This window comes from Macaca nemestrina, chromosome 6 (assembly GCF_043159975.1).
Source record: "Macaca nemestrina isolate mMacNem1 chromosome 6, mMacNem.hap1, whole genome shotgun sequence".
In the NCBI taxonomy this organism is placed as follows: Eukaryota; Metazoa; Chordata; class Mammalia; order Primates; family Cercopithecidae; genus Macaca; species Macaca nemestrina.
The window spans coordinates 36,061,397-36,084,640 of record NC_092130.1 but is presented as its reverse complement, the minus strand read 5'-3'; the positions used below and the strand labels follow the sequence as shown (position 1 = coordinate 36,084,640).

General features: G+C 38.3%; 1 protein-coding gene and 1 long non-coding RNA gene across 8 annotated transcripts in view; both read left to right on the top strand.

Annotated features, from left to right (window-relative positions):
- Positions 1 to 23,244, top strand: part of LOC105466952 (potassium channel tetramerization domain containing 16) — a 312,786-nt gene that overhangs the window by 166,345 nt on the left and 123,197 nt on the right. The gene's annotated exons all lie outside the window — the stretch shown is intronic.
- Positions 12,273 to 23,244, top strand: part of LOC105466949 (uncharacterized) — a 61,529-nt gene continuing 50,557 nt past the window's right edge. The window contains exons 1-2 of one of the 3 annotated variants that reach the window (XR_011624619.1): positions 12,273 to 19,189; positions 19,337 to 19,403. This is a non-coding gene — a long non-coding RNA (uncharacterized lncRNA). The remainder of the gene's footprint in view (positions 19,190 to 19,336; positions 19,404 to 23,244) is intronic. The other 2 variants (XR_011624620.1, XR_011624621.1) reach the window with 2 other exon arrangements.

Sequence of the window (23,244 nt, the reverse complement as noted above, 5' to 3'; positions counted from 1 at the left end):
GACTTCGAGACCAGTCCAACCAATATGGTGAAACTCCATCTCTACTAAAAGTACAAAAATTAGCCAGGTGAGATGGTATGCGCCCGTAGTCCCAGCTACTGGGGAGACTGAGACAGCAGAATTGCTTCAACCTGGGAGGCAGAGGTTGCAGTCAGCCGAGAACATACCACTGCACTCCAGCCTGGGCAACAAGAGTGAAACACCATCAAAAAGAAAAAAAAAAAAAAGACATCTAAGGTTTTATTTACTGGGATTATAAAAACAATCTGAATCTTAAGTATTACCCATTCATTCATTCATTCATTTGTTTAAAATTTATTGAGCATTCTCTCTGTACCAGGCATTGTGCTATAATAGATATACAAATGAGTAATATTTAATTCCTACTTCTTAAATACAATAATAATAATAATAATAGATATTATTTACTGATGCTAGCTTCTTATATGTCAAGCAATGTGTTAATAACTTAAGGTATATTGCAATATTGATTCCCAATAGTCCCTTATGGTATAGATTCTCTTATTATCCCTATTTTCCAGATAAGGTAATAGAAGCACACATCCAAGGTAGGCTGGCAAATGGCAGACTTGAACTGCATTCAAGATCTGGTGTGATCCCGAAGCACATAGTTTTTAATCTTTCTGTATCTTTTTCTTCCCATGCTCTGCTCCCTGGCTCATGGTCTGGGGTAGAGAGGCAAGGAAACAGATGACTTAGTAATAAACTGGAGGGACTTTAATAACAAAGGAATAAATGAAGTTCTGTAGGAATGTAAAGTGAGGAAAATTAGAGAGAACTGGACTTAGTAGATGGAACTGAACTTGGTTCTTAAAATAGCCATAAACTTTTTCTAAGCAAAGAAAGAGAAAAGCCATTCCAGGAAGAAAGGAAAATAGAGCAAAAGCATGGAGTTACATCTAAGAATTTCTGCTTTAGGCGGCATAGAAAGTATTCTTTGGTTGCTAAAAGTTTACTGAGTCCTTGTAGAGTTCCTGATACTGCATCAGTTACTTGAGGCACTGACTATGGAGTGGGCCTGGTCTTGTGGGCATGGTCTTTTGCTTTAAGCTAAAAAGAAGTCCTCCAATCTGTATGACAATCAGACCTCAAGGTGCAGCACCATCATAGGACTGGCTGTTTCAGTAACACAGAAGTATCCTGAGCTCTGAATTTCAGCGCATTGGTCTTAGGTTTTATTAGCTCTCAACAATGTGAGGATTGCTACTTAAACATGCAGAAAGACTTCAAGTCATCATCTAATTCACACAAGAGACAGTAGCATAGGTTGAAAAGCAGGGAGTGTGTAATTACCCAGGAGCAGATGAGTGAGAATTGACAGCTGTCAAACAATGTGTTACCCTAGACGTGAAGCATAATTATGGATGGGGGATGGGAGTCTGTCCATTTCCCTATAGACCTGAAGACTCTGAGATCTCTTAATTGAAGGTACAATGTTACTGTCAGTCACCAATAGTAGTATCACGTTATTAAGAGTCTAAGAGAATTCTAACAATAGCCTAGGAAGACTCTCTATCCTTAAGGAGCAGTGGGAAGGTCTCAGAGCTTCCTGGAAAATGAAGAAGGATGCATTGAATGTGATTATCCATAAAAATGCTTTGGTGCACTTGAATTCCACTCTTATTTCTAAACTGGAACTTTCCTGACCCCTGAGTTCTACCCAGGAAGTAAATAAGAAAGCTCCTTTATGCTATTTAGGGTTAAAAAATAATTCTTAAACTCAGAGCATTCATAATTGTGACTCTCTTGACCTTTGAGATTATAGGAAGATGTCAGGAATTCTTAGAAAAAGCCCATGCACGTTAAAAAGTAAAGGAGAGGGCATGTTGGCAAAAGACAACAGATTAAAGCAACAGGTTTTATTTTCCCTCTCTGATTCCTATCAAGCACCTCTAAAATGACAAAAAAGGAGTAAAATGTCATAAAAATATAAAAAAGAAAATGGTCTGCAAGATGACATTGGATGAGAAACATCAACATGATTTTGGAAGCTAGAAAGTAGATGCACAAGTAATGACTGACTTGATAAAGAAGAGAAAACTGAACCCAAATAGAAGGGAAAGACAGCAAAATGAGGCTGAGTCTATGACTCAGGCAAGGCGCAGGGGGCCTGGAGATTCCGGGTTGCTGGATACATTGGAAGGGAATGGGGCTGTAAACACAGGCATCCTCTGAAAGCCCGCATAGGAAGCAGTTAGCTACCTGATAAATCACCTACCTTGCGCAGCCAAGCAACCCACCCTCTCCACCTGGCAGTAGCAGAGAGGCTTGTCTTCAGCTAACTGAACCAGGGACAACATGCCCAACAGAGGGCAATGCTGAGATACTTTACAGGAAATAGAAGGATTAATTTAAAGTCTACACATTGGCTGACAAGTCCCTGAACTTCTGTTCTCTGCATATCTCCTAGAACTCCAAATAGTTCAGTAAGAAATTGAAGAAGTTTTATCTAGAGAACCAATACGCCCATAAGGAGTTGGGGATTGGGGAGGGGCACTAAAAATACTAACACTTGGCATCCTTCAAAGAAACAGCCAGATCTCAATTTGATCTTATGTATTAGTTCTCACCCTGCTAATAAAGACATACCTGAGACTTGGTAATTTATAAAGAACAGAAGGTTTAATGGACTCACAGTTCTACATAGCTGGGAAGTCCTCACAATCATGGTGGAAGGCAAAGGAGGAGAAAGGCATGTCTTACATGGTAGCAGGCAAGCATACGTGTGCAGGGGAACCATCAGATTTCGTGAGACTTATTCACTGTCATGAAAACAGCATGGGAAAGATGCGCCACCATGATTCAATTACCTCTCACCGTGTCCCTCCCACAACTTGTGGGAATTGTGGGAGCTACAATTCAAGATGAGATTTGGGTGGGGAGACTGCCAAACCATATCATCTTACTATTGTAAAACCCATCAGTAAATATGTTATAATGCTACTTGTGCTTTTTTGCTAAGCAATGACATTTTAAAAAGTAATTGCATTATGAGCTTTAGGACTTCCAGGGTGAGATTATTAATATAAGAACCTTTTAGTAATCTATTCTATAGCATTGTAATCACTGAACAATTGAGCAAAAGGAGCTTCCACTCCAGTGGAAAGCTCTTGAAAAATAATATATGTTTTTACAATGTGGCTGTTCTTCTCATTTGGCCCCTTGTATATCAGTTATGTATTTCCACAATAATGCTGAAAAGTATCCACCCAGATCTCACTAACTGAAAATAATAAGCCTTTATGTAGCCTGAGAGTGTGTAGCTTGGCTAGGTAATTATTCTGGTGTTGACTGGGCTCACTCAGCTCATTTGTTTGTGGTCAGCTGCAGGTGGTCCTGCAGCTCTCTGTGTGCATCTTTCTGTGTATTTGGGGGTCAGCCAGATGTTGGCTGGGCTAATATTGTTCAGGCTGCATAATGAGGGACAACTCAGTTCTGTTTCATGTGTCTCATTCCCCAGCATTCTTGTCTGGGCATGTCCATGGCAAAGGCAGAGGAGCAAGAGTGAAAGCAAGCCTCAAGATATAAGTGATTTTCATGCCGCTGCTTACATCAACATGCTTGCTAATGTCCCAGTGTCCAAAGCATGTCACATGGCTGATTCCAGAATCAAGGACAGATGAAGAACTAGGTCCATCAATGCCATCAGTTTACCACATCTGGCTCCCTCTTTTCCCCCCATCTTTTCTTTGTGTCTGGAACCTACTCTAAAATTCAGGGAGTATAATATTTTGGCCTACCATTATCCAACAGTTTACTCTTGACTTAAAGGTTCCCAAGCTGTATACTTTTTATCACTTTATTAAACATACAACTCAGCTTGAAACCAGAGTATATTTGCCTTAGAAAGCTACTGACATAAAAATAAATCCCTCAGAGGTTGAAGGGAATCAGTTTATACAACAGACTTTGTGTTCTTTGAAGTGTGGTTATGAAGGGTTTCATCAACATGGGACTGAATTTATAAATCTCCACTCAGAGTTGACATGATAGAATCACTTTGGAGTTTCCTCTGATGTGTCTTGGAAGTACAGACTCTTGAACACATAAGGGATGGTGTCCTGGTGGGGTAGATATATTCGTTCTTGGTTTTGGGACTCAAGGTGGATGATCTTGACCAATCACGTGACTTCTGCTTCCTTTTCTGAGAAAGACTGGTAATTATTCTTTATGAAGAATACCTATCTCACAGACTAAAGGATTAAATGGCACAAATGAATGCTGATACTAATCTAAATATATACAATTCTAAACCAGTGAACAATTTTTATAGTATTCTTATGACAAAAAGTTACCCTTCTGGTGGCATTCACAGTAATAATAGCTTTCTATTGCTGAGTGTGTGCTGTGTGCCAGGCATGATGTTATGCACTTCGTTTCCATAATTTAAATTAATCTTCACAGAAATGCTATGGAAATTAATATTATTCTTGTTTGACAGAAAACTGAGTGTTAGAAAGGTCAGCTAACTTACTGAATTTCACATGGTAATGAAACGAGTGTAATGAAAGGAACCTGGCTACTACATTCCAGAGCCTTGCCTTGCCTTGCCTTTTTGTTTTGTTTTGTTTTTAGACAGGGTCTCACTCTGTCACCCACATTGGAGTGCAATGGTGTAGTCTTGGCTCACTGCGGCTTCAAACTCCTAGGCTTAAGCGATCCTCCCACCTGAGCCTCCTTAGTCACTGGGACTACCGGCATGTACTACCACACCTGGCTAAGTTCTTTATTTTTTGTAGAGATCTGGTTTCACTATGTTGCCCAGGCCAGTCTCAAACTCCTGAGCTCAAACGATCCTCCTGCCTTGACGTTCCAAAGTGCTGGGATTACAGAAATAAGCCACCATGCCCCGCCCAGATCCTGTTTTCTTAATTACCTTTCTTGTGCTGTACATGGTGTCAATCTTTAGCAATTGTGAGTGAGCCTCCAACACTCTCCAAAGTATTCACCCAGAATTAACTCCCATGATGTAGCATCTTACCTTAACTAGAACAGATGTTACTATGAATGATCTTTATTAAGCACCTACTGTGTACAGCATACTGCTAAAAGTGAGGGCATAAGAAGAAGACAGAAAAAGACTCTTTAGAAAAATGTACCCACACCCAAAGAAAGTAAATAGCTTATAGCCAGGATGGGTGGAGGACAGCTGACAGGTGGGACTGAGAGAAGACTGGAGAACTATACATGTGATAATGACTTCTAATTGTTTGTTCAATGACCATATATTGGAACTCTACTATGAGAAAGATGCAGGGGGTAGAAAAATGAGTAAAGCTGTCCTTGTCCTAAAGGAGCTCAAGTTCTAATGAAAGACACACACACACACACACACACACACACACACACTACAATGACACAGCCTGGCAAACAGCTCTAATAGAACTTTGGTTTGGGTGTGGGGTCAGGGACAGGTACTGAGTCCAGGGAAGGCTCCACAGGAGGTGACAATTGAGCTGAACCATAAAAAAATGAAGCAGAACCTCTCAGAAACAAAAATCAGTAGTGAAACAGAAACAGAAAAGGCTATGTAGTGTGAGCAAAGCGCTGGGAGAGGAACAGTCCATGGTAGGGGCGAGATAGAGTTGGAGGGTGAAGGCAGGTGGGAAAAGAGCATCAGGAGGCAATTAGGGGCCAGACCATGAAGAGTCGTGCTGAGAAAATGGAGATGTAGCTTAGAAAATGGGAGCTGCTAATTTTAAGAACCTGAAAATCCCTCATTAAGTAAAAGTTAAAATGGTAAAATGCTTCAGTACCCCTATTGGGCAGGGTTTGCTCGTGCTTTTTGATAGGACTAGCAGAGGCACATCATGGAGGTGCCCCATGTCCAGTGCCATCCATCTTGCTGAAAAGGCCTTCCTATGAGACCACATGACCTCCCCACTGACAGAATCCAGGCAGACAGGCTGTGTTGTGCACTGGCCCTTGGAAAAGCAGAGCTGCTACAAAATCTGCTTCTGAGAAGTTCTAATTCATTTTCCCCTTTGCCAATGCTGGAGGAGCTGGGATACCAATAGGGCAAGTTCCAGACACAGCTTCTGACCTTACTCTCTGGTGTCTGTAACAGCAGCACAAGCAATGAACAAAGCATGAATGTGTGTGCAAGCCCGAACTCCAGTCCACTCCAGTCCACAATTGTACACAAAGTCTGCTAATCGAAAACTGGGATGGGCTGTGCACAAATGAGGCAATTCGGAAGCCAGGAAGAGCATCTGCATGTGCATGCTGTGAATTAGTAAGCAAGCTGCCACTGTGGGTTCCCTCTAATGTCATCTTTTACTTCTATCAGCTTGAAAATACTTCAGAAACCTCTTTGCCCCTGGTCCCATGCCTGTGGTCATCAATGCTATGCTCTGCTTACATCCAGGATATTATATTAAAACTCTCTGTGTTTCCCACCTTTTTTAATGAAAGAAGTTGCCAGATTTCAACAGTAGGCACTTGGTAAGCCTGTTTCTGTGATTTCTGGATGAAAAAGACAAATTGTTCTACCAGAGTTCCAAGAAAGAAAGTGCTTATTCACATCCTATGAATCCACTTCCATCCATATGCTCCCTCCTTCCCTTTGAAACCTGACCTGCTTACTCTGATACACACATCATACCCACACACAAACCCACACATACTCACACATGCCTCTCATATTCATAAAACTACATGGAAGGTTGCTGAGATCCCGGTAATTCAAAATTATATAAAATCCAAGAGAGAAGTCTGTGTGAATGGGTGTCAGTGTTCATATTAATACATAATGGTAGTCATATATATATATATATATATATAAATATATATCGTATATATAAATATATATAGTATATATATAAATATATATAGTATATATAAATATAGTATATATATAATGTTATGTTTTGCTATATTAACATACTATTCATAAATATTTCCCAAGTTTCTTCCTTGTCTTTATAATTACTGTCTTAGTAACTACTACATAATATTGCAATGGGTTGATGTATCATATTCACCTTATTTATGGTCAAACTTCAGACATTTTAATTTTAAATATTTACGATTATAACTAAGGCTATAATGGACATTTTTGCATTGCTTGCTGTAGCATGATTTCTTCGGGATACATATCATAGAGTGAAATTATTGGGGAAAAGGATATGAAAAATGCTATAGTTCCTAATAGTAATTTTCCTGTTGTTTTCTAAAATAGGTGATACAAACTTTTTATATCATTAGGGGTGTGAACATGCCAATTTCACAAGAATTTGCTCAATAGTATGCTATGATTTTAATGTATGCTGTTTGTTCTACTAATCTGTTGGGTGTAAAGTGTTATAGAAAATTTTCTTAATTTGAAATTTTGTGATTGGTAGGAAGCATAAACATTTTTCAAAGAATTTACTTAATGTGATGTAAGTGTTACATTTACTTTTTATGTGATGTACATTTTTTATAGTCTTATATATTTGGTGTCTGTGGATTTTTCTCATAAATTTAATGAATTCTTTAAATGGTATATATATTAACCACTTATATGCAATATTAGACATTTGTAGACTATAATAATTTGCTTTCATGAAATGTCCTTTGCCCAACTCTTGACAAGACCTACTTCTCATCATCATTCAGCTCTCTGTTCAATTACCATTTTTTTAGAGAGAGTAGCCCTGATCCATCTATATATAGTCAAGGGAGAAGAGTGTGTGAGAACAAGACCTTTAGAGCCAGAGTATCTAGGTCCAGATCTTGGCTTACCACTTACTATGTAGCTTTGGGTGACATATTAAATGGGGAAAATGATGATATCCACCCTTTAGGATTGTTGTGAATATTTAAAAAAATTGATATAAGCAAAGTGCTTAAAGCCATGCCATCCAAAAGGAAAAAACATAAAGACATAGCTATTTTTATTTAGGAGTATAATATCAGAAGGCAATGGAACTGAGTTTTTAATGGGTGGAGAAGAGATGAGAAAGTAAGCTCGGACTTTCTTCCCAATCTTTTCCCAGACCTAGCCCTGCTGGTATGGTTCTTTTTGATGCTTCAATGAACATTGATCAAGATCTTCTACATCAAGTGACTATGACAAATTATTGTGTCCAGGGAAAAAATGTTCTTAAAAAATGAGTTCTCCAGAGGCATTGATTTGGGGGATAAAATATAAATATGCATATTAAATAATAGCATGCCACAGTGGAAAGAACATGAATTTTGGAGACTGGTTGACCTGGGATCAGATCCTGTCTTCACTGTGGGCTGGTTGTGCAGCTTTGATCAAGTCGTTCGATCTTTCTGAGCCTCATCCGGGCCCTGCTGGCTTGACAGGAGAGTTAAATAAGTTGACATAAGTATGTAGTGCATATGGATCATAGTAGACATTCAATACCCTATAATAATTGTATCAAAAGGAGGGTAGGGTGATTATTCTTTGAGAAGTGGAATTTCTGTTACTGCCTGATGAAATAAAAAATAAAATCCTGTGGGTTCAGACAACAGATGAGTTTTAACAGATCCTTAAGTGACAGATTTAAGGGTTAGAGAGAGACCCTCAGTTGGGATAGCATGACATGAACCTACTTTATGGGCATATGCAGGCATATGGAGAACGTGGGATGAAGATCATGTACTTGGAGTGAAGTGGATGGCTGAGGCATAGGAGTGATGGAAAATGAGATGAAAAGGGAAGGCTGAGCTATAATGGTGAAAGGCCAAAGGGTTACTCTCAGAGATGCATTGCAGTTATTGAGATTCTCCTCACTTTTATTAGATCCTTTGGAACCAGAGAAAAGGGACATTTAGAAAGCACAGAACGATTTGCTAGTGGTTAACATAAAAGATGCTAGCATTGTGATTTATAATGCATTGAAGAGAGATCATCTTAATTTATCCATCCTCTGGAACTTGAGGCAAGAATTGTTCCAGAGAAATGCTTTGACACATCCATGGGACAACTGTTTGAACTACCTAGATTAGCAGCATCACATTTGTTCAGCAGCAGCATCACCTATTATTTATCAAGCCCTTACTCTGTACCAGGTACTCCGCCTAGTGTATTCTGTGCATTACCTCATTCAGTCTTCTCAATAACCCTAAAAGCAAGTGCCAATTTTATTCTCATTCTACAAATAAGCAAACTGAAGCTTAGAGATATTCCATAGCTAGAAAGTGCTGAAGCTACCTTTGAACACAGGATTGCCTGTCTCCAAAATCACTACTCTCAGCAGTCTCTAACACCAGCTTTACTATCTCTTTGTACAACTATTATTCAATCACTGCCCTCTCTCCTTTTTTCCCCATGTCCTCAAATGCATTGCATTTTCTTTCTGTCTCTCTCCCCTTCTACTCTTGCCCTTGCCCAAGCTTTCATTTGTGAACTCAATGCCTCAACGTTTATGGAACACACACAGTGTGCCAAGTGCTCTATTAAGTGATTTTACTTCTCCATGTTATTCTTTCTCCATAATGCCTGACATGGCACTAGAAATGAACTCAATAAATACATAATCTTGTTAGGTGTGGTCTAGTGCCTCAAGGAATTGAATAACTACAGGATATTTTGACTAAAATTCCCAGAGTTGGGATGCACTCTTGCCTGCTTTCCTTCCTCTCCTTCTTTCCCTCCTTCCTCTTTTCTTTCCTTCCACAAATATTTGTCATATGAATGTCTATATCAAATACTTTGCTAAGTGCTAGGGCTACAATAAAATACACAGAAAGGCAAGTAAATTTAATTAAACACTTTTATGATCCAGGACCGGGCTGCAATGGACATCTCCTGGAGGCTGTCGCTCAATACTTGCCCCTCTCTCAATAATGAGTAATATAGTGCTTGTCACTGCTGCCCTTTAAAACTCCAAATAGAATCAACTATGGACAAGAAGGGCAACACCAAAGATTAAGTGAGGGGGAAAGGGAGGGGGCCTGTGGGTAAATCTCATCCATTCCATTCTATCCAGTGATCAGATATTTTGAAGCAGGGGGCAGGTAAGATCCTGTGGTCATCCTTAAAAATCATGATCGGAGAGGCAGAGTTGGAGAGGGTGAGCTTTTGGAAAACCATGGGAGCTAGATGGGACAGTTCTGGTGATAAAGCAGTGTCTGAGTGTGTCCAAGTGTTATGGAAGAGGCATTTGTGTCTCCCCAAATTTCATATGTTGAAGTCTTAACCCCTAATATCATAGTATTAGGAGGTAGGGCCTTTGGGAGATAATTAGGTTTAGACAATGTCATAAGGGTGGGATTAGTGCCCTTAGTAGAAAAGACACCAGAACTTCTCTCTCCACCCTGTGAGGACACAGCAAAAAGGTGGCTATCTGCAAACCAGCAAGAGAGCCCTCATTAAGAACTGAATCTGCGCCGGGCGCAGTGGCTCATGCCTGTAATCCCAGTACTTTGGGAGGCCGAGGCAGATGGATCACCTGAGGTCAGGAGTTCAAGACCAGCCTGACCAACATAGTGAAACCCCGTCTCTACTAAAAATACAAAATTTAGCCAGGTGTGGTGGTGGGTGCCTGTAATTCCGGCTACTAGGTGAGGCAGGAGAATCGCTTGAACTCAGGAGGCAGAGGTTGCAATGAGCCAAGATTGAGTCATTGCACTCTAGCCTGGGCAACAAGAGCGAAACTCTGTCTCAAAAAAACAAACAACAAAACAAAACAAAACAAAACTGAATCTGATGGCACTTTGGCATTTTGATCTTGGACTTCTCAGCCTTCCAAAACTGAGTTATAATTTTTGTGTTTAACCACACAATGTATGGTATCTTGTTACAGCAGCCTGAGCTGCCTAAGACACCAAGTTTCTCTAACAACATGACTAAATGGCTTCTGTGAATGACTGATAGGAGCAGGCAGCACCCTTTTTTCCTTCTGGCTGGGGTGGTAGAAGATTAACAGGATGCCATCCCACCTTGCTCACTTGGGGAGAAACAGTGTTTTCCAAATCAGACACATGTATGTGGGGAATTTCTCATGGAGATTAGGCAATGGATCTAAAAAGGTACTCTCCTCATGCCTGACCCTAGCTCATCCCATGGAGCCCTCTCTATTGTGAATCTGAAGGCTTAGCAAAAATCCTCAGATTCACAATATTTTCTCAAAACATATCAGAACATCTGCAATGAACAGGTTTCTATGTTAGACAAAGTGGATTAATTTTATTATAAACAAAAACCACCTTCAAAAGAGTATTCATTGTTGGTTTTTGATTTTAAAAAGTAAAACTGCTTTCATGAGTTCCCCAATTCCCAACTGGTTGATTCAATGCATTACAAGAGAGGAACTCAGCATCCCTGGCTCATATTTTATCAGCCGTAGCAGGACATGGAGTTTGGATTTGGGGAATCAAAGCACTTTCAATTTCCAGTATCAGAAACTCATTTATTTATTAAATGAACAAATTGAGTATGCTTAGCCCCATAGGAAATAGAAATGTTACTTTCTCGTTCTTTGTCACCCATTAATAAATAGTGCACATTTGTGTAACAGTAGGATCAGTAAGTTAGTTTTGGTCTCTTATGTAAGCCATTTCATGGAAGCTTTTCAGTAGTACATTATTGCTTTCACCTTATTTTCAGAGATATCCTGGGAATAACTGAAATATGGGACTGTTTTATTATGTTAAAAAGTTTAGTTAGCAGAAAATGCAATATAACATGTATGTCACACAAGCTTATAGCCTGCCTACATATTAGATATGATAATTCCAGGGTAATTTCAGTCTGTAAGTTTGTTTTTCTCAACCACATTATTTATCTTTTATTCTTATCCAGGATGAATGTAAACCTTTTGGGTTTTTCTTCCTCTTATCCATTCATTCAGAAGATATTTACTGAGTACCTATCTATGCCATGCAGTCTCTTAGAGAATGGGAATACAGCAGTGAACAAGATAGGTAAGAGTCCTGCTGTTAGGGAACTTAAATTCTAGATTAGTGCTGTCCTGCAGACATTAAAAAAATTATTTTTTATTTTTGTGGGTACATAGTACGTGTGTCTGTTTATGGGATACATGAGATGCTTTGATACAGTCATGCAATGTGAAATAAGTACATCATGGGGAATGGGGTAACCATCCCCTCAAGCATTTCTCTTGTGAGTTACAAACAATCTGATTATACTCTTTAAGTTATTTTAAAATGGACAATTATTATTGACTATAGTCACCCTGTTTTGCTATCAAATAGTAGGTCTTATTCTTTCTTTCTTTCTTTCTTTCTTTCTTTCTTTCTTTCTTTCTTTCTTTCTTTCTTTCTTTCTTTCTTTCTTTCTTTCTTTCTTTCTCTTTCTTTCTTTCTTTCTTTTTTTTTCCATAGCTGTTAACTACCTCCACTTCCCCCCCAAGTCCCTCATTACCCTTCCTAGCCTCTGAAAACTATTCTTCTACTCTCTGTGTCCACGAGTTCAATTGTTTTGATTTTTAGATCCCACAAATAAGTGGGAACATGCAGTGTTTGCCTTTCTGTGCCTGGCTTATTTCACTTAACATAATGCTCTCCAGTTCCATCTATGTTGTTGCAAATGACTAGATCTCATTCTTTTTACAGTTGAATAGTACTCCATTGTGTATATGTACCACATTTTCTTTATCCATTCACCTGTTGATGGAGACTTAGATTGCTTTCAAACCTTAGGTATTGAAAACAGTGCTGCAACAAACATAGGAGTGCAGATATCTCTTTAATATACTGATTTCCTTTCTTTTGTGTGTATACCCAGCAGTAAGATTGCTGGATCATATGATATCTCAGTTTTTAGTTTTTTTCAGGATCCTCCAAACTATTCTCCAAAGTGGTTGTACTCATTTACATTCCCACTAACCGTGTACACCAAAGATTCCCTTTTCTCCACATCCTCATCAGCATTTGTTATTGCCTATCTTTTGAATAGAAGCCATTTTAACTGGAGTGAGATAATATCTCATTGCAGTTTTGATTTTCAATTCTCTGATGATCAATGATGTTGAGCACCTTTTCATATGTCTGCCATTTGTATATCTTCTTTAGAGAAATGTCTATTCAAATCTTTTGACCATTTTTGATTGGATTGTTAGACTTTTCCCTATAGAGTTATTTGAGCTCCTTCTACATTCTGGTTCTTAATCCCTTGTCAGATAGGTAGTTGGCAGATATTTTCTCCCATTCTGTGGGTTGTCTCTTCACTTTGTTGATTGTATCCTTCACTGTGCAGAAGCTTTGTAACTTGATGCGATCCCATTTGTCCATGTTGCCTTTGGTTTCCTATGCTTGTAACTATACTCAAGAAATCTTTGCCCAGACCAAAGTCCTGGAGATTTTGCACAATGTGTTTTGTAGTAGTTTCATAGTTTGAGGTCTTAGATTTAAGTCTTTAATAATTTTGACTTTTATTTTTGTATATGGTGATAGATAGGGGTCTAGTTTTATTCTTCCAGCAGAAGTTTCTTTGATGATGGAAATGTTCTAATGTGATTAGATTACATTAGGAAATGATTTACTGTTCAATGTAGTATCCTGTAGCCCCATGTGGCCATTGAGCACATAAGCTGTGGGTAGTGGATAGAATTATTTGACTTCAGTACATTTAAATTTAAATAGCCACATGAAACTAATGGCTACTGTATTGGACAACACAGTTTGGTAGGAGAGGCTGACATTAAAGAAGTAGATGCAAAACTGGTTGGGCACAGTGGCTCATGTCTGTAATCCCAGCACTTTGGGAGGCTGAGTCAGGAGGATCACCTGAGGTCAGGAGTTCGAGACCAGCCTGGCCAACATGGTGAAACCCCGTCTCTACTAAAAGTACAAAAATTAGCCAGACTTGATGGCAAGTGCCTGTAATCCCAGCTACTCAGGAGGCTGAGGCAGGAGAATCACTTGAACTGGGGAGGCGGAGGTTGCAGTGATCTGAGATCGCACCATTGCACTCCAGCCTGGGGGACAAGAGTGAGACTTCCTCTGGGAGAAAAAAAAAAAAAAAAAAAAGCAAATATAAAACCAAGGCAGGTACTGTGGAGGAAATAAACAGGTGATGTGATGGGAGTGGTAGAGGAGGTTGGCTTCAGGGAGGGGTGTCAGGACAGCCTCTAGATGAGAAGAAGCCAGACTCATGAGAAGCTGAAGGAAGAGGATTGCAGGCAGAGGAAACAGCAAGTGAAAAGGCTGAGCCTGGGATTCTTCAGAAGTGCACTGAATGCACTGACAGCTGTCCCTTTCCAGGCCCACATCGAGGCTGGAGGCTTCTACTTTGGGATGGCAAACTTTCTCATCTAGGGGGACCTCTTCTGCGTGGGAGCATGCGTTAGGCTCAAGAGTGACCAAAACGACCCTGCTGAGATCTGCCCCAGGTGAGCTGCCATCTCTTCTCTGCACAGCAGCTGGTGCAGTAGCTGACCTCATGTCCTGGTGCCGCCAGCCACATTCTTTTAGTTCTCATACCCTAGGTATACACAGGCAGCACAGTAGCTGTTTGCTGCCTAACCTAGTTTCTGCATGTAAACCTTTTCTGATTTCTCTGGGGATATAACTTACTTCCACTCTTTGACTCTTTTCTTTATCCACATTCCAATGACTATGACTTTCCTGTCTTTCTACCTCCTTCACCCAATTTGTGTCCTCTCATTTGTTCTGCTCACCAGTTTGCTGACTCTTCTCCCTTCAGCATCTCCCACAAGACATATATGTGTTTCTATTTCTAGTGTTATCTGTCTATAGCACCACAAAGCACTTGAAATATAAGACATTTGATATTTGAGATATAGCTGGCCTTATTATTATTATCTCTATCATAGTTATCATCACCATCATCATTCCAACTTTTAAAGATGAGAAATAAAAATGAGGCCTAGGGAGATGTAGTGCCTTGCTTTAAGTCACCAGCTGGTAAATAGCCCAGCTATGATGTCTGACTCTGAATTCAATGCTTTTCCAAAGTACTCTACCCATCTTCCTCATCATGTTACTTCAGCCCATTGAGCTGGTCAGTAATTGAACTGCCTTTCAAGTTTAAGAACTTGAGGAACTCAAATAAATTGTTTCTTTTCCCTGTTTGAGAAGACCTGCAGCTTCTCATTTTTCCATACTCACTCCTATGGCCAGAGTCAGTTACAAAGATATTGTATTCTGAATAATTAAGAACATGCTTTGTTATTTTCAAAAATTTTAACTGAAATTAAGACACTAAAAAAAATTCTCCTAGAGGATTCTAGGATCTCAAAATGTATTTTTTAATAGACTCCTTGAGCTTACGAAATATTGACTTGTATTTGTTTATTCTAGTTCACAATCCTGTTTAGAGAAGGCTGACCCTTGCTGCAGCAATCTTGACTAATACCTACCAGCCCCACTATCTCCTATTGTAAATGCAGTTCCAGAATTTGGAAGAGAGTAGGTTCAGGGGGCTAAAAAGAAATCCTGTGGGAAAGGCAAAAACAGGTCTGTGGAGGTGAGGGCTTCTAAGTTTTTTGCTTTCAAAGCTGGGCTGTGCCTGCCTTTTCTTCTCCACATCAGGAGCCTGTGGTTCACAGGAAGAGGGTTTAGGATCACGTTAATCTGGGCTGTTGGGCCTCAGATTGCAGACCTTAAGAATAAAATAAATGAAATATTTTTATACGTCTCTCCTAATTCTTTCATAAACTTTGAAACTGAAAACCATCTTGGGAGGAAGGCACTGTCCTGTAAGCCCAAGAGGTGGTACTTTGCAGGGTTTACATGTGTGGCCTCTGTAATTCTGACCACCTGGATTTGAAGTGTGACTCTACCCCTTTGCCAGCTACATGAGCTTGGGCAAGCTCACCTCTCTGTGCCCCAGCAATGGCATTTAGCAGGTAGAATTTTTCAGTATTAAATGTAGTAATATATGTGAAATACACAAGTAGTTGACAAATGGCTGCTATGATTTTTATCATTCCTGAAAAAGTTATAGATGCTATACAGTGTAGGAATGTCACAATCATTTCTTTTTTCTGAATTGAATTAAATCCAGCGTTAAGCCCTCATTCACTAAGATTGGCAAATTTGTCCAATAGTAGGCAATTTTATGGATCTTCTCACCTCTTTGTATCCTATACCTACCTCCAGACTTAGCCCAGAAGATGGAGAAGGGCCTGGTCTTCAGTCTGTGCTGGTCCCACTGTTTGCCTGCCATGCTGAGAGCTGGGCCTTTCCTGTCTGTCCGGTACTGCCGTGGGGTCCTATCACCTGGCCCAAGGATCCCATGCTGCCATCCCCAGTTGAGCCACTACCTTTCCCCATCACACTGTATCACATTCAACTGAAGTCCTGCTCTCTGTGACCATGGAATCCTAAAACCCCAATCTCGGACCCCCAAACTATCTCCTACATGATTAACACCTTGACCTTCTCTAACCTCAGAACCAGACAGCTGCCAATCCCTTCCTGTAGCGCAGGCAGCTTTATCCTCTTGATGAGACTCAACACACTCCAAACAGGAGCAGAATGCCAAATTCTGCACATTTTATGAGGAAGGTTATGGTAAATATTTGAGCTTGAATCCTTTAAGACAGAGATTGGACTCCCCAGTTTGGGCCACAGGCTCACTACAGGATTATCCAGAATAATTCACACATTTATGTTATAGCCCCTGTAGGTATTTTAATTTTTAAATACTAGCATTAACAAAGCCCTGAGTGGAGGTTTTCTTTAAGCTTCAGTGCTCTAGTTACCCTAGATTCTCATGGTAATGCCTGTTTTTAGGTTTCAAGACACATAAAAAAATTAATTACTTTCCAGGGCAGGGAGTCCATAACTGTAAACACAAGGCCTGGTTATTTTTCTTAAAAGAAGAAAAATAAATATTATCTCATTCTTGTGAATGGAGCAGTGAAGGCATAGGACAGAGACACATATTATAAAATAATTTCAATATTAAATTATAAAGCATCCTGATATGTTAATTTTTTACAGAAAAGAAGTCTGAATTATATATTAGTGAGTTTCCCCAAATTCATTGATAAATAGCAGAGTTTTTAATTCCATATTGCCCCTCTTTGCTGCAATAAATCTCCAGCAAATGGAGACCCTTAATGATAGATACTTCATTACTTATGGAATTAATGATAGACATTTTAGTTTGGGCTGTTAGAATCTTGGCATTGAGCTCTGTACCATCTTGTGCATGTCCAGAAAAGAAAACATTTTTTTGCAGCATCAGGCAACTGATATTTTCATGAGATTATAATAGTTCTCTTTTAAGGTAACCCTGCCTTGGTGGTTTCTTTTTTTTTTTTTTTTTTTTTTTCTATCTTTCTTTCTCTTTACTCTTCTGATATTTCCACAGACAGTGATTATTATTGATCTTCTCTATCACATGTGGATATTTTGTGGTGAGACTCTCAGATTTTTTCTTTTTTTTTACTAGAGATTTATCATGCAGCTTGTATAAATTTTCCATGCTGAATTCCATTAACCCCAAATCCAGGTATGTAAAAACACATTAATTTGTAAGAAGCAAGAAAATTGCGTTTTAACTCAAAATCTAAGTCTGAACACTGCTGAAATAAAATGGGCTTTAAAAATGAGTTGTTCAGTTGGATGTATGTATCTGGTAAATAACAGATGAGAATGCTTATAATCGGAAATATGTATTACTTCCCTTTGAAATGTTTTATGGAGAAGACCTTTGATCTTTATCGTTTGTTCCCTGTCTCTGCCTCATCTTTCCCTTTTCTATTCATTCTACGAATGTGTCTTGATCATCTTGTGAAGGTGCTAACAGATTTGAACTTGATTCTGTAGGTAATAAGGAGCCAGCCACTATTTTAAAGCAAGAACATATAACATCACTAGTCATCAGGGAAATGCCAATTAAAACCACAATGCAATATCACATCATATCTGTGAGAATGGCTATTACCAAAAAGACAAGATAAGTGTTGGTGAGAATGTGGGGAAAAGGAAACCCTTGCACACTCTTCATGAAAATGTAAGTTAGTACAGCTACTATGGAAAAGAGTATGGAGCTTCCTTAAAGTATTAAAAATAGAACTACAATGTGACCAAACAATCTCACTTCTGCTTAATACATATCCAAAGGACATGAAATCAGTAAGTGAAAGAGATATCTGCATTCCCATGTTTATTGTAGCACTATTCACAATAGCCAACATATAAAACCAACCTAGGTGTCCATCAATGAATAAAGAAAATGTCTTATACTGTATATGCACAATGGAATACTATTAGCCTTAGTAAGAAAGAAATCCTGTTATTTGCAGCAACATTTATGAAGCTGGAAGGCATTATGTTAAGTAAACTAGACTCATAAAGACAAAAACTGCAGGATCTCATTTATATGTGGACTGTGAAAAAGTCAAACTCATAGAAACAGAATAGAATGATGGTTACCAGAGGCTGTGGGGTGGGGAACTGGAAAGATGTTGGCCAAAAGTCACAAAATTTCAGTGAGATAGTAGAAATAAGTTCAAGAGATCTACTGTACGTCATGGTTACTTCTATTAATCACAACATATTTTATATAGAAATTGCTAAGAGAGTAGATTTTAACTATTCTTATCACAAAAAAATAAGTGTAGGTGTTCATGCATGTGTTAAATACCTTGATTTACCTATCTTACAATATATACATCTATCAAAACATCATGTTGTATACATCACTATATGCTATTTTTATTTTTCAATTAAAAAATAAAGAAAATAAAGCAGAGGCATAATATGATCATGTCCACTTCTTAGGATTGCAATAATATCAATGGAAAACAAACTAGGATTGTTGATTCTCTAGGCTTTGGGACTGGTACCAAGGATAAGAGAAGGGAATAAGGGCAGACATATGAAGAAACCACAGGTGATAAGAAACTGTGAGATTCATATTGAGTACTAAGTGGGGATGTATTGGCAGAGAATGATAGCTGAATGAATACTAGGGAATAAATGGTGTCAGCTAATACTCCTCCCACCCCAAACACTGGTGACACAGATATTCTCTTTCTTGTTCTCTCCCCTGAAACTGGTGCTACTTGGAAAAGGCTTTCATTCCAGCTTGTCTGCCCTGGAACTCTTTGTTCTCTGGTTTCCGTGGTTGCAGAATCTAGCAAATTGAACACAGTCCCTACAGAGCACTGAATTGTGGATGTTAAAATTTACGATGGAGCAATTTGGTCGTGCCCTGTTCCAGAAGAAATGGAGACATTTAATTTTTCACGTGCTTCAGTGGCAGCCACTTGTTATGACTTCAGATCAAAAGGTGGTGCAAAGTTAGGTTTAAATTATTTTAACATGTGCAATTGGAACACTGAGATGATTTATGAAAACAAATGATCTGAGTTGGCACTAAGGGGTTTTGAGACTCATTTTTCAGCCATTTATTTTTAATCTCTCTGAATATCTTCAGCTCTGCTGATACCAACACTCACTTCTGAAGCCAACAAGCCGTCTGCTTATAAATACTGAATCAACTGGTAAATCACATTAATTTGATTTTGTTTATTCCACTCAGCTTCTAAGAAGGTAACATGCCTTTTAGGCTGCACAGACCTTGGTAATCTAAATAGGAGCAGACCTGACAAAATCTTAATTAGATGTAGACCAGGGCTAAGGTTTGCCATCCCTTGGAAATAGTGTTGTTCCCAAGGGGCCCTACTCAGACGCTGGTGCATTCTTGGGGAAGTAGGGCCTCATGAGCCCATTTTCTTTTGAGAGACCTTACAATAAATTCCTTACAGGGGTCTCCTTTGTGTTACTGCTCATTCTTCTGTCTGGGGAATACTCTGGCTTAATCACAGGTGAACATAGACACGAATTTCCAGGTACATTTATACTATTTCTCTGATCAAGGGACTGGAGCTAGAAGAAGTGAAAGAGAAGCAGTACAGTGGTTAAAGATGAACTCTGAGATGGCAGAGATGGGTCAGATTCCTACCACTGCTTTAAACCAGCTATAGACTCAGCCTAATTTTTAATCTTCAAGCCTCATTATCTTTACTTATAAGTTGAGCTTAATATATTGGATTTATTTTATGTCATTATTGTAAAAGTTAAGACAATGTATAAAAAGTGCTTAGGCCAGTTCCTCACATACTATAAGAACTCTATAATAATGTATATATTATCATGTATTCCTGTTCATGTGACGTTGAGAGGTGACAGAAGGCTCTCTACTTCCAACATTTCTTGTTAGTGCTGTTTTAACAATAAAGAGCTTTCCTAGGTTTAAGGAACTAGCATTTAATTATACTGAGTGATATGCAAATATATGCAAATAATGAATTTCTATAGGTAGATACACATTCCTGAGACTGACTTTATTTGAATGTAACATGGAATCAAGAAAAGGGGCTTAAAACTTATCAACTCTGGTGTAGTTTTTTTTAAAGTCACAAAATTGTTATTTGCTGACTTGTATACATATCTTTTATTTGAACTCACCCTCAATTACAAGACTTATATATCACTAAGAGTTTTTTGAAGAGAGAACAAAGAAACATTTCACTAGATGCATATTTTGATTGTAAGGTAAATTCTGATTTCATAAATATTAAAATATGGGGGGAAACCAACTTATAATTGAGGAACGATCTGTCTACTTAGAAATACTGGTATTTAGTATACATAAAAATATGTACCATAAACATGATTCTACAACTCTAAAAAAAAATTCTGTGACTTCCTTTTATCACTTAATACATCATAGACTTTTGTTCGATTCTATGTATATATATATAGATCTATCCAACTATACGAACTACTACTCATAAGTTCATAAGTTTAATATATATATGTACCATGTCGATTTGATCATTCTCTTATTGATATTGTTCAACAGATATTTTAAGCTTTTATTGCCATGGACTCCTTTAAGAATCTGTAGACCTTTTCCCAAAAGGTTTTCAAGAACCCAAGATTTTTATACATTTTCAATGACTTCATATTATCCCTGGGGTTCACCCCTAGGCCCTTCCACCCTCTGTCTAGCCTAAGATCCTTAGAACCTCCACCTGTGGTCAGCCTAAGATCCTTAGAGCCTCTAAACTCTGCAATTATTATCTGCCATAAAGAAACACACATGAAAATAATAGTAAACTATAAAACAGAGCTTTATTTTATGTTAAAATTAAGATATCTTAGTTCTAAACATTCCGATTGCAAAATTCTTAATACATTCATTGAATAAATGATATGTCATTTATGAGGATTCCTGCTTTGCTGAGCCTGAAGCATGTGTACAGTCTGTCTATTCGTTAATATAAAAATAAACTTTATGTGTTAACTAGAAAGCAAAGTCAGTTGCTAAGTGAATTTCATATGAGACATACAAATCAGTACAGACTCTGCTATTCTAGGGTTTAACTTTCAAATTTTTGTTTAGAGTGTCATGTATTTGAAAATATCATTAATAATAGGTAACATTTATTTGATGATATTATAGCTAAGAATAGCTAACATTTATGGAGAACTTGATATGTGTTAGACCCTTTACTAAGTACTTTAAATGTGTTGTCTTATTTGGTCTTCACAACATCCCCAGGAAGTGGGTGATTTTATCAACCTAATTTTACAGATGGAGGAACTGAATTTCATAGAGATGAAATAAGTTACCCAAAGTCACACATCTAGAACATTCTGGAGCTGGGAAACAGACCTACTACTGCCATATTTATGGCTTGCCCTCCAGTCATTATACAGATAGGAATTTTCAGATGACAACAATATCAAACACATTTTTTTGAGATTTTTGTTATCATGTTAGCTGCTCTCCATATGGCCTTAACTTTGCAGATTAAAACAAAAAATATGAACAGCATCAAAAAAGAAAAATAAATTCCAGAATTTGTCTTCTTGCTTTTAAGTTCAGAGACCTTCAGAAGGAATATTCAGAAGATAGCAATTTACATTTGAGGGATGTCAAATCTCTGAAATCTCAAACTAAATTTTGATGTTAGGAAAGGTGAAACTTCTGGAGGAGCATCACCCATTGGGAAGAGACAGAGACAGGTAGTGGGAACATGGTGGGCTAGCCTGAAGACCCTGCCTTGCATAGAGTGTCTCTCACCTCTGTGGGCTTTAGTTTACTTCCATAAAATGGCAGGCAGGGAGAAAATTCAGTATCCACTCATAGTTCTCAAACTCACATCTCCTCCTACCTATCATTTCTTTTTCTTTTTTTTTTTTTTTTTTAGCCTACCATTTTACAGATAGTTTCTGACAGTTGGTCCTTCATCGCTAATCTCCACTCTGCTTCTCCCTCTGCTTTCTTCCACATTTGTTCAAGGCATTCTCAGGGATGTATTAGGAAGACAGCAGGGTGATTTCAGGGTGATTTTCTTTTTCTTTTGCTCTAGCTACTACCCTTGCCCAGAATGTCCTTTTTGCTCCATTCTTGCTATACAAATCCTATCTATTCTTATAAATCAGCTTAAATCTAGTAAGGTCAACCCATTTGGGAGAAATATCTGTGTAGCTTCCAAGACATTGAAGGGAGAAATTTTAGCCCTTGTTGACCTTCCTTCTCTGGAGCTTGTAGAACACAATTAAGTTGTGAATTCTACTGAGTTTATTGCACTCTTGTTTCATATGTGATTATCTTATTCCTAAGAAGATTACAAAATTTTTAAGCCAGGGCCATGTTTTAAACTTATAACACCCACATAACATGGTTAAAAGCTACGACAGTCTCACTCAATGAAATATACATGCTTGGCTGTCTTTACTTTACACTGTCCATATTTTAACTTTTATACCTTTATGTCTCATATGAGAAGTTTGAAAAAAATCTCTCTGAATATACGACTCAGGAAATTTTAAGGAGTATGCTTTTTCTCTGAGTAAGTATGTGTCGTTTGCATATAGAAGTATATGCAGGTTGAAAAGTCACTCATTCAAACAAACCTTTGATCTCCTTTGTATATTTGCAATAGAACAAATGGTCTTCAGTTTTTTCATGAAACCCATCTAAATTTCATTGTGTAAGGAGAGAAAGAAGACAAGTGGGACAACCATACAGAAAGGTTCTGAAAAGTCAGTTTCAGAATTTTCACTTGAATTTCAGTGCTGGGTTTACTGCCCATTGGAAGAAGGGCTTCAGTTCCTAACGTGTATTTGTCTGCATCCCAGGAGTTTTTATTTACTTAGGCTGCTTTCTTTGCAAATGGTGATTCATTTAGCTTAATCCTTGTCAAATCACTGGAGATAGAATTGAAATGTAAATTTTCTTCCTTTATTCCTCTTTCTTCCTGTGGGGAGAAAGGCTGGGAAAGGACTACATACTTTCTCCCCAACACCTAATGCTGAAAACAAACATGA